The 15,105-nt window shown below is 38.5% G+C and overlaps 1 long non-coding RNA gene across 1 annotated transcript in view; it reads left to right on the plus strand.

Annotated features, from left to right (window-relative positions):
- Positions 1 to 222: 222 nt before the first annotated feature.
- Positions 223 to 15,105, plus strand: part of LOC121824364 (uncharacterized) — a 65,123-nt gene continuing 50,240 nt past the window's right edge. Inside the window, exons 1-2 of the long non-coding RNA XR_013046278.1 lie at positions 223 to 295; positions 6,286 to 6,406. This is a non-coding gene — a long non-coding RNA (uncharacterized LOC121824364). The remainder of the gene's footprint in view (positions 296 to 6,285; positions 6,407 to 15,105) is intronic.

The raw sequence follows: 15,105 nt of genomic DNA on the forward strand, positions 1-15,105 counted from the left end.
TCATGTATCTTCTTCTGTTTTGGATCTGTAGGTTCCTTCCCTTCACATGCTCCAACAGTTCTTAGATGGGGTGGATGTTGGGGTGAGCCAACTCATGGCCCTAGTTCTGGGCCGTAGTTTGGACAGCCTACCAGCTTTCCCTCATTGTCACTACCCAGGCAAGCTGTCCAGCATTGCTGCAGCTAGCTTGCTCAATGCAGCCTGTAACAAGGGGTGGGGCCAGTTCTGCTCTCAGACCTCAGATCCCAGTCACCTACCCTAACACCACCAGGGCCATTCCTTCTGTTTTGCCCAGGTGAGCTGCAGGGCCCTCTCTCCTGATTGTTGTAGGAGGTATACGAGTTGGGGGGTCAGCTCTCCTGCTCTGTCTTGATTTACACTGGCCAGTTTTGTTTATCCAGGGGCAGAAGGGTAGATAGCCTCTATTGCAATAATCTTACTGCTTGTTCTGTATCACCTGCTTATATGAAAAAAAAAAAAAAGCCAGAATCACCATTGTGTGTTCATTTCAGACTAGATCAGTGGCTTTCAATTGGGGTTGATTTTTAGATCCTCTGGGACATCGCATAGGTCTGTAGTAATTCGATTGTCATAAAGAAACAAGGGTTCCATATGGCAGGTATAGGCCTGGATTCTATTAAATGTTCCATAAGCTATAGGGCAGATTCCCAGAGAATGATCCTATCCCAAAAGTCAGTAATGTCAACAATGAGGAACTCTGGTCTAGGTTTGTGATTTTCCTTTCATAAATTACTCTGGTAAAAATCCACTTGCCTTCCCTTTTGGGAATCTTTTGCCCATTGACTCCTTCACTACTTCATCTTCATGATCTTGGCAGGGACCACTAAGAAAATAACCCTCAGGACTTAGACCCACTTTGTTGTACCACTATACATAGATAGTCACTCTCTCTATAAAAGTTGGGCACAGAGTTAGCCTCAGTGTTAATTTTTAGTTCTTTTTTTTTTTTTTTTTGGTTTTTCGAGACAGGGTTTCTCTGTGTAGCTTTGCGCCTTTCCTGGGACTCACTTGGTAGCCCAGGCTGGCCTCGAACTCACAGAGATCCGCCTGGCTCTGCCTCCCGGGTGCTGGGATTAAAGGCGTGCGCCACCACCGCCCGGCTAATTTTTAGTTCTTGAAGGTGGGTAATTTCTAGTTTTGGAAATATTACTGTTAAGTATTAAATAGTATCATCATGATCTTTGTTAAGTATCTTTACAATGTTTGAAATGGTAGGTAATTTTTATGGGGTAAGCCTGTCAATTCTACTTTGTAGGTTATCTGTATTTTTATTTCCGTGAAGGCCATATCTGGTATGAGGAAGCTGGTTAAATCAGTAATTCTCACACTCTTCCCAGAACAAGATTGGCTTTGGGCAAGATTTTTTTCTTCTTGTCACATAGGGACTTACTGCTGTGGTGGTTAGTGGTGATATCGGTGGTGAGTTTCTCTGATGTGCCAGACTCTCTGTTGGAAGAATGGTTACTGTCCCAAGAGAATTGAGGTTGAAGAAGATAAACAACTTGGTTGGTTGCACAGTGGTCAGTGGTGAAGTCACAGATTAGCCCACATTTGTCTGGCTAAAACTCTGGATGAGAATTTAGATGATGAAGTTCAAGTTCTTTGAAAAAGTATTTAAAAGAGATAAAATTACTACTACTACTAAATAATAATAATAATGATAAATGCTTAAGCAAGTTATTATATATCTACAGTATGTGCTAATATATATCTATTATAATTTATGTTTAAATGTAATCATATGAATACATGACAGAGACTACTAACTCCAGGAATGTAAAAATGTGTTTATTAACAAGTAGAAAAGCAAAAGAACAAAGAGAAAAATTTGATGCATGATTTCACTTTTTAAAAATAGCTATGTGCATTATATACCCTAAGATATATTTCTGAAAATGCATGTATAGTATTTACATGAATATAGAGATTATGCTTGAATGATAGGATTCTGATTGGTCTGGATCAATCTTTGACAAATAATACCTGAATTAACAATAATTCAGGTAAGATAGCCTAAATAAACCAGCTTTTGGGACTGTGATGCATAGAACCTGAGTCCCAACTGGGTATGAATGACTCAGCTTAAACCAATCAGACTAAGAAGAGGGTTTGTTAAGGGCCCCTGGGAAACAATCTTCTTGCCTTTCCTCTCTTGTAGTCCCTTCCCCTCTACTGGGAGATGTGGTGTTTAATGTGAACTTTGAAATTCTTATAGGCATTTCACATGGAGTTGACTCACTTTTTGATGAAGCTCAGCTCACTGGAGAAAAGAATGGGAGCAGTGAACACATGGAATCACACATGCATGCACATAGGCCTCTCAGTCAAACCAACTACACAAAAAGGGTGTAGAAAAAAGGGAACACCTGTGCATCACTGATGGTAATGAACAGTTGTACAACCACAGTAGAGAAGAATATGACAGTTAAAAAAGAACCTTAGAAATAGTGATCTCATTTTTGTGGCAGGTACTCAGAGGAGATAATATCTATAAGATTCTTTCACCCCCACATTCATTGCAGCATTATTTATAAAAGCACAGATATGCCAAAATCACAGTGTCCAAAGGAAAACAGCAGAAGAATGGGATAAGAAATATATACAAGAATATTATTCAGCTTTACAAAAGGAAGGAAATCCTACCATGTGTAATAACATGGATGGTCCTGGAGGACACTGAGCTGAATGAAATAACCTGGAAAAAACCAGCACTATCTCCTCTCTCCTACATATGGAATCTAAATATTTCTAATTAATAAGAAGAGATAATGATGGCTACCATGGAAGAAGACTAAGAGAAGTGGAAAGATGTTGGTCAAAGGAGTCAAGATTTCCAGTTATAGGATCAATGAGTTTTGTGTATCTAATATACAGGTGATAGTTAAAATTCTGTACTGTTTACTTGAAACTAAGTGGGACTAAACCTTGTATATCCTTATTCTATCTATACACAGAGACACAGACACATACATGCATACATACATACATACATACATTCATATACATTCATACACACACACACACACACACACACACACACACACACACACACACACCATAGTGGTCACCATGGACAGTGATTGACACATTGAATAATTTGGCTGTGTAAACCATTACAGAATATATATGTAGCTAGTCATCTCTGAGTATAGAAAAAACTGTAAGACTATCTCCCGTCTGGACTTTTAAATTATTTGAAGAAAATTAAATTTCCTCTTTATCTTGGCAATTTGAATTGGGTTTTTTGTCTTTCAGAACAAAAGGAGTCTTGACCATTACCATAGAAAACATATACTAAGCAATTAAACCACAGTTAAAAATTTGAGAAAGTCAACTACCCTGCAGTACTATCATTTCCCTAATTTCCAGAATGCCATCTTGAAGAATAATAACAAAATCATAACCTTAGCATTCAGTAAGGTTAAAATAACACTCCTCTATCAGACAGAAAGCCTTTTCACAAAACACTCTTTAAATCTTTTTTTTCTTCCTTGCCTTCTTTATCACTTCAAATATTTAGGAAATCGTCACATTATAAAAGAGTCAGAAGTGGTATTATTTCTCAGGCACTGGATGACTATGAAAGTGTTTTAAGTCCATCTACTTTTTCAAAATCATAACAACCCTCTAAAGTATTTATTAAAACCTCTGTTTGGAAGATATCACAACTGTGGCTCAAATAAAGGCTATAGGTTTCTCAAGATGGAAGCCCGAATTTGAGTTGTTCTTCCTCGCATTGTAGCCAAGCCACCATGTGTCTGTTAGAGGGAGAATTCGAAGGTCCAGTAGTCCCCCATAAAATAATTTTATTCCTTCAGTGTTAGTATATCATCTGCAATCTGATCGGAAGAAAGGACTTTGAAAGCAACCAATGGGTCAGCTTGTGAAGCTAGCGAGAGATGATTTTTAATAACTATCATTTACACCTCTTTAATATGTTACTCTTCATTTATTTAAAGTAGTTGATTCTTTTTACAGATTATATAGCTGGTGTTATAGCTAAAATTAATGTGCTTGAAACAATTGTATAATTCCATCTCTGACACTCAATAGCTGACTATTTTAGCCACTTTCCCTACCCAGACATCAGAGGTGACATGGATAAATTGTAAAAATCAAAATAATGATACCTCATTTTGAAAGATTTTTAAAGGGTCACTTTAAAATGCTTAGCACAAGGTCCTGGCCTGTGGAAAATTCTCAATGGGCAGCAGAAATTAAAAAGTATGTTTTTACTGCAGGAAAGATTTTAAATCAGACACATCGATTTGCCTACATTCTGCAGCTCTGGTTGTTACTGCATGAAATCATTTGAGATTGCCCAGGGTACAACATTCCATGGAAACTTCGGGTTGTCCTAATAACTGCATAGTCTTCTACCTCAAAGTATGAAAGCACTTGGAATGGATGGAAAGTTCCTCTGAAATTGTGTGTCTTTTTCGTTTATGACTCCATTTGTTTTAAACAATGTGCCAACTGTGTGACTGGAATGTTGTTCATCTCCCCTGTCTAACCAAAGCATGCTTGCATTTAGAAGCTTATTGAGACCACTTCATGTATAATTCATGTCTCTGATCTCAAAGGATCTAAAATACCTCTTTAATTATGCTTTTCACAGACCATTGTCTAACCATATCATTTGTTCATCTAGTCATTTCAATATCCAAGTTGGATACTCAATTATGCTGGCTACTCGGAAGGGAGTAAAATAAAAATGAGCGAGTTATGACACTTATACCCGGGGAATATTATTTTTGTATACTTACCTGGGACATCCTCAGCCATTTTGCAATCACAAAAATATGAAAGGCTGAGCCTAGAAAACCTGAGAGATTGTAGCTAAGGCCATCACACAACTAACAATTCTGACATCTACATTCCCTACGGACTTTATGAAATATTTTCCTATGGTGTAGGCTAAACTGGATTTGCTTTTAGTTATTTGGGCTGTTATATGCAAAACAGTGTGTGTGTGTGTGTGTGTGTGTGTGTGTGTGTGTGTATGTGCATGTGTGTGCATGTATTTGTATGTGTGTGTTCATGTGTTTGTGTATGTGCATGTGCGTGTGCGTGTGTGTGTGTGTGTGTGTGTGTGTGTGTGTGTGTGTGTGTGCATGTGTGTGCTTCTATGTGGTGGCCAGAGGTTGATAGGATGTCTTCCTTTCTTTCCTCCTGTCTAAATTTGTTGAGACAGAATCTCTCACCAAGACTGAAACTCACTGATTCAGCTAAACTGGCTGTTCAGCCAATTCTGGGGACCCATGTGTCACTTCGTTTGGCCTCCACACCCCAACACTGTGGTTATTCATGTGTACCATCGTTTCAGGTTTTACACGGATTCTGGGTATCTGACCTTAAGTCCCCATACTTGTCCAGGGAGCACATTATGCACTGCACCATCTCTACAGCTCATAGACCAAAGTGTTTTAATTGAGGTTCCTATTCTTGCCTTGTATTAGAATCTAAGTTCTTAAAAAACAGAGTATTTTTTGATTTCCTAAATTGATTGATGCTGTCTAGAAACTAAGGTTTATGTTAGTAATTTGAATCCAGATGAGTTTTTGTGTCATAGGTCATGAAACTCCTTTGTATTTAAAAACAATGGTGTATGCTGTATTTTAGGGTCATGTATCTCTTTATGTCTGACAAAAGTTATTAACTATGTTACCAAATGAGTGGAAATTTTCTCTCTTTCACTCTGTTCTCTCTGTCTCTCTGTGTTTCTCTGTCTATTGCTCTTATTATGCTGTATAGAAATCAACTTTCCCTCAAATTTGGAATAATCATGATTTGAAAGTTTATTCATAAATTCTGATAATGATAATTGTAATAAAATGAGCATTATAGCAATGAGTATTTGTGTGGTGGATTTCAATTTTCAAAGGTTTTTTTCCCTCCAACTTATTCACTAGTACCAAGCCTGTGAGGAGAAAATAGCAGACATTTGCTGATTTATGACTGTCCAGTGTCCATTAATTTGAGGGACCTGAGTAGCCCCTGCTTTGTACATTCTTGGAAACACTACAAATCAATGCCCATTGTGTTTCTCATGGGGAGCTAGAGGTCCCTAAGGCAGCACATTCCTGTCCCTGTAAACTCTTTTCTCTCACTGCCTTAGAGAAGCTAAGGGATGTCTTTTCTGATCCTGGCTGTGTGGTGACATTTGAAGTGTTCCTTGGTCTAATATCGGATCTTCTTTTGTTTGGTGGATGTTCCATTCTTTGGTTGCTGTTTCCCACTCTGGGTCCTACACAACTCTGGCAGCTGCGGAGTGGTTCTGTGGGCCACAAAGGCATGGAGATGAAGAAAGAATGAAAAGGAGTGGCCGGAAAAGACTAGTGGGACCCTGCATCATAACAAGAGGCTGCCTTCCTAAAGGATGGAGGTGGGCTACATTTGTATAATGGAAAATTATTCTGTTGTTAAGGAAAATGAAATTATGAAACTTGCCATTAAGTGGATGGAGCTAAAAACAATCATCCTGAGTGTGGTAACCTAGACCTCAAAAGACAAATGTTGCACAATTTGTCTTATGTGTGAATGCTAGCTTTTAAGCTTTTTAATATGTGTTTTTCAATCCAAATAGACACAGCGGTTGTGTATATAGTAAGGGGCCAGGTGGGAAGACAGGATCTATTAAGAAAGGCAAAATAGAATACAGTGTTATAATAAGATAAAGGAGAAACTGGAATAAGAGGCTTAAGTGGGAAGGCAGATGGGAGAGCAAGGTAGAGGAAGAAATATAGAGAGGGACAATTAATACTAAATGCCATTTGAAAAACCATATAGAAACCTACTACTATGGAAGCTTCCTAAAATATATACATATATGAAAGGAATTTATGTAGATTCACCATATAAATGGGGAAGACAATGCTCCAAATAGACATCCCGCACCACCAAGTAAAACCTTCAGTGTCTTGTGGATTGTTAGCCAAAGGTGTCCCATAGGATTCCACAAACATCACCGGTATTGCCAAACCTTTTGGTTACTCTCTACAACCTGATGGTAAGGCCCTATTGCTGAAGGTACACTTATTTATACCCTTTAACAGAGGAATCAAGCCGGTGCCCAACTAGAAGCTTCACTTCTACTAACCAGCGTTCATGGTGCTTAGAGGTACTTTGCACATTACTGGAAGAGAAAAGTCATTATTAGTGTCACCCAACTACTAACCCAGTGACCCACAATTGTGACCTGCCTGAAAGATATAGAGGTGCAACAGTAGCACAAATATTATCAGAGGAACCAAATAATTTTGGTCAGATTTACAGTCTGCTCCATGAGATGGGACCCATACCTGCTGACGTTGCCAAGAAACTGAGACTATGCAGGTCATGAGCCCTAGGGAAAACCATAGTATTGTTATTCTGCTAAGGGAACATAGCAATAATATCCTAATGGCATATGGCAAAGCTCAGAGATCATTTCCTAGTTCAACCCTCATTGAAGAAGCCTCTTCTTTCAGTGGATGGCACTTTACAGAGACCCACACTGGACCGTGTGTAGACAGAGAATGAGAGGCTTTGGAGCACTCTGTCCTGAATGGGATGTCTTTATTGAACTTCTTTCCTTAAGGCTCAGAGATCTATGTGAAAGATGAAATAGAAGGATTTTAAAAGCCAGAGCTTGTAGATAACTCCAAGGAAAAAGTGTCCTCCATACTCAACAAGACTGATACACATAAACTCACAGCAATTATGACAAGACATGAACAGATTTAAGCCAGACACAATCCTAGCACTGAGAAGGGGAAGTGGACACCAAGGCCTACCTATAACCAATAAGATGTTTATAATCACTACCTTCTGGAAAAGGAAAAGTCAGTTTTCTTGTGGTTGATATTTTTTCTACCCCAATAAACTTATCTGGGGATCAGAGAACAGAACAGCCATAATATTAAACATAGAGGTTAGGCAGTCGTAGCACACACCTTTAATCCTAGCATTCCAGAGGCAGAAATCTGTCTGGATCTTTGTGAGTTCAAAGCCACACTGGAAACAGCCAGGCATGGTGACACACACCTTTAATCCTAAGAAGTGATAGCAGGAAGCAGAAAGGTATATAAGTTGTGAGGACTAGGAACTAGAGGCCTGTTAAGCTTTTAGGCTTTTGAGCAGCATTTCAGCTGAGATCCATTTGGATGAGGACTCAGAGGCTTCCAGTCTAAGGAAACAGGATCATCTGAGGAATTGGCAAGGTGGGGTGGCTGTGGATTGTTCTGCTCCTGTGATCTTCTAGCATTCACCCAAAACCTGGCTCCGGGTTTGTTTTTATTAATAAGAACTTTTAAGATTCGTGCTACAATGGAATGTCAACCACAATCCAGGGCATTCCCCATGCCCAGGAGTTGGTCAATACAAAACAGAATCCATTTTTGGTGGTGGATGTTGTTTGTTTGTTTTGGCATTTTTGTCTTCTTGACTTTTTGTTTTCATTGAGTTTCGTTTTTGTGAAAAGATATAGAGATAGATAGATAGATAGATGATAGATAGATTGATAGATGATGGATAGATAGATAGGTAGATGATAGATGATAGATAGATAGATGATCGATAGATAGTAGATGATAGATGGTAGATAGATGATACATAGATAGATGATAGATGATAGATAGATAGATAGATGATAGATAGATAGATAGACAGTAGATAGATAGATGATAGATAGATAGATAGATAGATAGATAGATAGATAGATAGATAGATAGATAGATAGATAGATAGAGTGAACAAGACAAAATACATGAGGCTTGGTGGGTAGGGAGGTAGGGAAGATCTGGGAGGAGTTGGAGGAAGGGAGAGGATATGATAGAAATATATTATGTGAAAGAAAAGGCCAAAACATTTTTGATCCACACTCAGTCAGACACTTTCTCCTTGGCACTTGCATTTCAAGTCAAATCAAATGCCCAACAGCAAAGATGAATGATTAGAGCCTTTCATTCTAGATGTGGTGCTCTGAGAAGATGGTAGAATGGCCCCTATTGCCTGGATCCTCTTTATTTCTATTGTTCTTCTAGGTTATTCCTCATTTAAAAATATCACTTGATTTTCCTGGCCTTGTAAGCTTCATATTGTCTTACATATTTCCAGGTTTTAGGGGTGGAGAAAGGAATTAGAGGAGATCACTTTTATAGCTTTTTAAAAAAGAGTTGTTGACAGGATTTTTTTTTAAAATCTGCATTTATTCTTCATTGAATAGAACTCAGAATATTGTATCTCCAGCTGTAAAACAGTTTTTCATGTAATCTTTACAGTCAGGTGAGAAGGTTAATAACATCAACTTGGCAGGATCTAAATCACCTAGGAGACAAACTTCCAGGTATATCTGTGAAGGAATTTCTAGATTAGGTTAATTGAGGTGGGGAGACCTACATCTACAAGTGGGCAGCATGTTTCCCCTGGGCTGAGGTCTGGAACTGGAATAAAAGGGCAGTGTGGGAATGAGCAAGCTGAGCATCAGCATCATAGCTCTACTTCCTTACTGGACATGATGTGAACAGCTGCTCCAGTCTCTTGACTCCCTGCCTTCCCTGTCATGATGGAACTTATTCTATGGAGCAGTGGAGTGAAATAAACACTTCCTACCTTCCCTAAACTGCTTTTGTTATAACTATGGGACAAGGGGAACATGGTGACAACTTTTCTCCAACTAAGTCCATTTGTGATGAACAATTCCTTGACCGTGAAACAGAATATTATGGTTACCCAATGCTAGTATTAATTTTATATGGCAAGGGATTTCAATATTCAGTGGTTCCTGGTAGTGGATGCCACAAATCCCCAACCACACTGAGCCACAGTGAGTTGTTGAATACTAAATTTAAACTGCCATTTCTTTTCTAAATAAATCACCACCCTGCCATGATTTTCATCTTCTTATTCCAACGGCCAGCTCAGATAATGGCATTAAAAATATTCTCAATGAAGCTGTATACATTACTAGTCAAACAAATGAATGTTTCCAGCTCTTTAAGACCCCAAATCTTGAGTTAATCAGGGTTATCTGATTTCATAGGTGATGTTTAGCAACTTCAAACATTTCATAACAGGAAGGATCTGAACTCATACAGGAAGGGGAAGCTCAAGTTATTGGAAAGTTAGTTAATGAATGTGTATAATAATATATATGTACATAAATAGATATGTGCATATAATCATATACATATATACATATATGTGAATATGCATGTCTGTATAATTTTATATATATAATTATATATAAATATATATATATAATTGTTTTGTTTGTATAAGAAGACCAGTAGTTTTCACTTCATTTCATATTTTTGTAGATAGTTTTGTCCATGTTAAAAATGGAATTTTAAATATTTTAAATTGATTCAACATCATCTCACTAGTAAAATATTTTAAAAAATTATATGGCATTTTCTTAACAAAATTAAATCACTTTTATTACCTATAAGAGCTCTGTTCCAGAATTCTTCCTTTCAAGGTTTTTTTTTTTCAGTTTCGTCAGAACTCTCAACACTCTATATTCTTGCTCTTTAAAAAAAAAAGTGTTTCTACTCTCAATTTCAGCTCCCTACACATACATACACCTTTTGCTTTTTTAGGCCTGACCTTAGATCTCCTCAACTCTAGGAATCCTTCCCTTTGGTAACCCTATTGTGTGCCACCTCTTAGCAAAGCACAACTCATCTGTGGAGGAATATTAACTTTCTTTTCTCTAAACCCTCAGAGATGAGCCCAGGAGGATCTGTCTCCTCCACTAGCTCCTGTACCTGTAGGCACATTGTGACCACATAGAAATACCTGTTAGATGGCAACCGAAGGGTGAAGGAGCTGAGTTAGGATTCAGAGCCACTTCGGGCAACCCAGAAGCGAGTGTTGCTAACCTTATGCTATGCAATGTGAAGTGTGATCTTGAATCTTCTAGTGAGACTCAAAGAAGGCCTTACAAGATATAGAATCCAAGATGGGATATATTTTCTCTGAGAATTCATCTGTGGATGCCTGGTTCCTGCAGAGCGAGAGTCTCCTCTAAGTCACAACACAAATTCTTTTCCACAGCATCTCTCCCCGTGGCACACATGACTGAAAAAGGCTTCTTTAACTTTTACCTTAATGCTTCTTCCTCTTTTATTCTGCCTACAAGCGATATTACCTTTCTTAAACCACCACACCTCTGATTGACATTGGTGAGGCTCTTCATTCTCATGGTATGTGTCACTGTAGAATGCTGGCTGCTTCATCACTTGAAATGTAGATATGAACTTCATGGGGATGTCCAGGGTTAGCCTGTGAGAAGAGATCACCTCACTTGTGGACTGAGGTATTTTCCCTCTTTAGCTCTTCAGACATTGTGAACTGGGGTTTCATTTGATGTCGGGTGTACGTGTTTGCAACAAATAAAAGCTATTTCATACTCTTATTGTTTCATAGCCCTGGCCAGGCATGTCAGAGGTCATTTTATTGTGGCTGCAGAGCTGTGACCATGGCTGCCTGAACCATGTGATATACATTCTCTGTTCTGCTTTTATAGGGCAGCTGTTTCTCGGAGAATCAAGCTCAGGTATCCTGAGTGTGAATTATGAGTCCTAATCAACTTGGTCATGCTTTGTGGTCTGGGAACAGCCAGAGTGTTTCCCATTTATGATTTGAGAGTGCACTTTGTGCAGCCCATGGAGCAATTAGCCAGTCTTTGAAATGGATACCCTATAAATACATATAGTCCTTGGAGAGCTGTCACAATGTCTTGTCATGGGATTGGAGACCAAAAAGTGGGCCCATTGACAACTGCCTTAGTTTTGGCTAGCAGATATGCAAGCCAGAGGAAAACTGAAGTCAGAGAGAGAAAAGAAAACTTTCAGCTAGATGAGAACATGAAGATATTTATTGCTGTCCCTTATGTCAGTAATATGTGAAAGACCCCAGACCATGAGCACTTGAAGTTAGAAGGACATGCTGTCTTGTAGTTTTCCTAAAATACAATGGTGTCTCTAAATGTAGCAGTTCTGTGTGAAAGAGATGATGTCCTGCAAATCTTTTAGGTCTGAAGGAAAACTTACACCAAGGTAAAGTAAGCATTTTTATTTTGCATATATTTTTACTCCTTTTCTTTAAAAGATATATCAAAATGATAGTCACTTAGTTCAAGGTTGACCAGTGTAGTTACATTTTTATCATTTGACAATTTCATACATGCATATATGTATGCTTTGATGAAACCTATCCCCTATCTTGTCCCCTCAAATTACTCTTTCCTACTCTACCATGTTTCTTCCCTCCCAACGTCATATGCTCTATTTTTTTTTAACTCACTAAGTCCACTTAGTGTTGTCTGTGTGTGCATGAGTTTAGCATGAGTTTACTGTAGCATAAGTAGCCTCTAGTGGACTACAACCCTGAAGAAAACCAATTTTCCAACCAAACAGAAGCTATCACTTGCCAATAGTTCCTCAGCTAGGGGTCATCTCCCCGCTTTAGATGGCTTGACGTTTTTATAGGGCTTCTGTATGCAATTACAGCTGTTGTTAGGTCATATGTCTGTGTCATCATCATGTCTAGAAAATATTGTTCCATTGCAGATGTCTACTAGTTCTGGCTCTTACAGTCTTCCTCTCCCCTCTTCCATGATGATCTTCATGCCTTGTGGGGAAGGGACTATAATATAGCTGCCTCATTTAGAGTTGAGACTCTACAGCCTATTATTTTCTGTATATTGACTACTGTTAATATCTGTCTTAATTACTATATTCTGGAAAAAGAATCTTCTCTGATGAGGGTTGAGAGATGCATTAGTCTATTGCTATAAACTTGGTGGCAGTTTATTACCAAGATCACTTAACAAAATAATATTATTAGGTTCCTACCTTGCACCGTGATCTATCCAGCTATGGGATTTTTTTTTTTTGAGACAGAGTTTCTCTTGTGTAGCTTTGCGCCTTTCCTGGAACTCACTTGGTAGACCAGGCTGGCTTCGAACTCACAGAGATCCACCTGCCTCTGCCTCCCGAGTGCTGGCATTAAAGGTGTGTGCCACCACCGCCCGGCAAGCTATGGGATTTTTGTTCCAGTTGATGATAACAAAACACAAGTTCCATCTTGTAGATCTGGCCTTGAGTCCAATCAGTGAGTGACTGGTTGCTCCTATAATGCTAGTGCCACTAATTCACCAGTTAGAATATCTTCCCAAGTTAGTTATTATTATAGCCCCATGTGTTTACAGCTGGCCAAGAGTATTGATTGATTGCTTTTCTCCCCAATATCATGTATAGAATTTTTCCAGAACTAAGAAATTTAGCCATAAATTTCTTGTTGTTCCAAAATTAAACTCCAAATATCCCTAGAGAGTTGCTCCCCATTGCCTCCCTCTCAAGACTCTAGAAAACACCTACTCATTGCTTTCTGATTTTTTTATATTTATATATTATGGGTATTTCATTGAAGTGGAGTCATATAGTATGTGAACTCCAGTGAGGTGGGAGAGATAACTAAGTTGTAGAACTTGTTTTCTAAGCAGTTCCTGCTGAATTGAAATGTGCATTCTAAAGGTGCCTCAATATTACAGTTTGCCTTAAAATTTTCTTAATGTTGTGGCTGGGGAAAAAGCTTAGTGGTCAAAAGTATTTGCTGTTCTTCTAAAGGACCCAAGTTCCATTCCCAGCTGAGCTTACAACTTCCTGTAAAGTGAGTTCTAATGCCCTCTTTTAGCCTCCATAGGTACCTGCACACATGTGTGCATGTGCACACACACACACACACACATACACACACACACACACATACATACACACCCACACACACAAGTAAATAAATCTTAAATATTTGTGTAAATGCAGTAAACTATAGCCTGGCTTACTTATATATAAATCTGAGTGTGTAACCTACTATGGTGGCAAATGGCTGAGTTTCAGCTAATAACAAATTGTTCAAATCATACTCCAAAAGACGGTTGCTACCTATAAGCAGCCAAGCTGCTTCTGTTCCTTATTTCCATTTTTTGTACTTTCATTTCTTGTTCCTGGCTATGAATATAATATGCCCATTTAATCATGTGTGCTTTCTGAATTATCTTTGATTGAGACTACAGCCAAACTCTAGGGTTACCAATAAAAACATTTGAATAAGATATATACTTGGTGTGTGTGTGTGTGTGTGTGTGTGTGTGTGTGTGTGTGTGTGTGTGTGTACATGCTCATGTGTGCATGTGTAGAGATTACAGAAGGATGTCTGGTGTCCCATTTTTTCACATTCTATCTTATCCCCTTGAGACAAAGTCTGAAACTGGAGCTTGCTGTATTTTACCTAAGCCGGCTGGTCAGCAAGCCTCAGAAATTCTCCTGTGTCTTCAGCCCTCTTAGCAGAAGGGTTCCAGGCCCAGGTGGCAATGTCCTGATTTGTGTGTGAATAATGGGAACCCATACTCAAGTCCTTATGCTTGTGGAATATTTGTTCTTACATACCAAACCATCTCCCTGGGGCCAGTAATACTGTTTGTTAACACCTCATATTGGCTATTATTTGAGTAATGAAAATATGAAAACTTAAAAATATTATGAAACTATTACAACAAAAATGTCATAGCACTTATAGCAAAACACAACTAAACCGATGCAGCAGAATGGAGAGCTCAGAGATCAACGCACACATTAATAGTTGATTGATGTGCCATGGAAGTACCAAGAACACATGGGGATGGATCAGCTTTTCTATATTAGGAAAGTGTTAGGAAAGCCGGTTATCAGCAGAAGCATGTAAGTTGACTCTTGTCTCATACTATGTGCAAAATTCAAATAAAAAAATGGTTGGATGACATAAGTGTAAGGCTTGTGATTGTAAGGCTACTAGGAGAAAACACAGAGGAAAAGCTTCATGACATGGCCTGGCCAGTGGCTTGTTGTACAGGACCTTGAAAACACAGACAAGAGGATCTTCTACTTAATGCATTTCCCCATATTTTATGTGGTTCCATATACATGTGTAAGGAACGATTTGCTAGTGGTATATATGTCAATTAATAATAGCTTTTCATCTAAATACTAAGAATTTCTATTGTGTTTCTTTTATTAATCTTTGCAAAACATCACAAAATATATCTGGCATAATTTCAGATCA

This window comes from Peromyscus maniculatus, chromosome 20, assembly GCF_049852395.1.
Source record: "Peromyscus maniculatus bairdii isolate BWxNUB_F1_BW_parent chromosome 20, HU_Pman_BW_mat_3.1, whole genome shotgun sequence".
Classification (NCBI taxonomy): Eukaryota; Metazoa; Chordata; class Mammalia; order Rodentia; family Cricetidae; genus Peromyscus; species Peromyscus maniculatus.